The following is a 2,153-nucleotide window of genomic DNA, read 5'->3' on the forward strand; positions in this document are numbered from 1 at the left end:
TGGGGAGGGCGTGGAGGGATGTGTAGGAGTTTGCAAGGAATACTTCCATTCAACCCGATTTTCTGAGGCCTCTGGGGAGTGGTCTGAGGGTGTCTGAAAGGAAACATAATGTGGCAGAAAAAAACAAGCCCCCCACTCACTCCTTCCTGAGCCTCTCCTTGGCTCACAGAGGCAGGAGGAGGGTTTTGTTGGATGTGTAGAAGTTCTCACCAAGAAAGCTCCGTGCCACAGATCTGAGCCGGCTGTGAAGGGTGCATGTGCCTTGGGCAGGGCAAGACTTGTCGGCAGCAGCGAGTGTTCCTGTGGCCCACACAGGGGCTGCCTGTGTTGGGGTCCCCAAGTGCAGCACGGAGAGGTGACTCCTCTCAGATACCCACCACCCCATCCCCCTGCCCAAGCACCACTGTCCCCCACCTCCCCCATCCCATTGTCCCTGGAGCAGGCTGCTTTGGATGAAGGGCCTGTGAGTTTGCTTCCAAAGCTAAAGCGGGGCCAGAGCAGCAGCGCATAGGAGCCCGGGAGGCGTGAGGGTGCTCACCTCAAATGCTGTCTCGTCCCTGGCACCCCAGTGGGACCCTCCAGCCCCACCGGGAGTGATGTCTGATCATCACTGGGTGTGGCCCCCAAACCAAACCAAAGCAAGAAAAGAACTTATATTTGGGGGCTGGGGAAAGAGAGCCTCGGCTTAGCTCGGCCGACGCCAAGGGCAGGTCAAGAACCCAGTCCGGTGCTCCCTCAGCACTGGGCACCACCCCGAGCTCCGCTGTCTGTGCGCCTCAGTGCAACATAGAAGCAACAAAACTTGCGCTGGAGCGATGAGACAGCAGGGAGGGTGCTGGCCTTGCACATAGCCAACCTGAGTTCTATGCCCAACCCCCAACCTGGTCCTCTGAACCTCATCAGGAGTGATCTCTGAGCAGAGAGCCAGGAGCAAAGAGTACAGAAGCCTGAGCATGACTGGGTGTGACCTTCCCCTATAAAATACCCAGATTTGTGTATGTGCAGAGGGCGGCAGGATTCAAACAACGGAAGGGGCCAGTGTCCCTCAAGGCACAATGGGGAACCTCCGTGTGGGCTACCCAGCAGAATATTATGCAACCACAAAAAGGAACAAAGAGCTGGCCTAGGCTACAATGTATATGAATCCAAACCCTTCCAATGCAGAGAGAAGCAGGAACAGCAGCACCCCCTAGCCCCTAGGAAACACCCAACAGAAGCCTGGGGAGGGGCCACTGCCCAGGTGGACAGTCTTCTTTTGGGGTGCAGTGTTCTGGAATTAGATAGAGGTGGTGCCTGCATCATGTGTGTGCCCTCCATGTCCCCGAACCTTACATCTTACAAGGTGAATTTTCTGGTATGAGAATTTTAGGTCATTGCAAAACCGGTCTGAGAAATAGGAACATCACTGAGGTTCCTGTGTCTTCCTGTGTTCAGTCTGGCTGCTGTCAGCAGAACAGCAGGAGTGAGTCAGCGGAACCAGTGAAGGGGATTGTGGCTGCCATGAAGGGGGGTCGGGCATTTCCCTCTTGTGCAGTGCAGCTGAGCGGTTATACGCAGAGATGCCTGTGACAGTTGTTCCTCCTGAGCTAAGCTCCCAGGCAGCCCTCTGCTCCGTCAGCCCATCTCAGACAGAAATCTGACAGCCACCATGGCCACCTGTTCTTGTAAATAAAGTTTTATTAGCAGCGGGCCGGTATTAGGTAGGGGAACAAGGGAGGCTGGGTCGGGAAAAGGCAGCGCCCGGAGGACAGAGTGTCTGCAGTTGCCAATTTCACGCATGGAGAATGCTGGCATCTGTTCTGAGTTCAGGAGTACTTGGTATTAAAAGTTGGTGTACCCCAAGGAGGTTTTTATGGGGGGAACAGAAGAGAACCGAGTTAAACTCTGCACCGTCGGACACGTGTGCCCTGAGCACGTCCACTCACTCCTCAGAGCCTTAGTTTTCCCACCTGAAAGATGGGGGCGCGCAGGCTCCGGGGTTTAGGGCCGGTTATGCCTGGGCTGGGTGGGCGTGGCCTTCGGAGGCGGGGCCGGCTCGCCCAAAAGGGGCGGGCCCTCTAGCGGGCTCCCCGGGATGGGCGGGGCCAGTCCTCGTCAGCTGATCGGCTCCACCAATGGAGCGCGGGGGCGGGGCCCGACGGGCCGGGGCGGGG

Source organism: Sorex araneus, chromosome 2 (assembly GCF_027595985.1).
Source record: "Sorex araneus isolate mSorAra2 chromosome 2, mSorAra2.pri, whole genome shotgun sequence".
In the NCBI taxonomy this organism is placed as follows: Eukaryota; Metazoa; Chordata; class Mammalia; order Eulipotyphla; family Soricidae; genus Sorex; species Sorex araneus.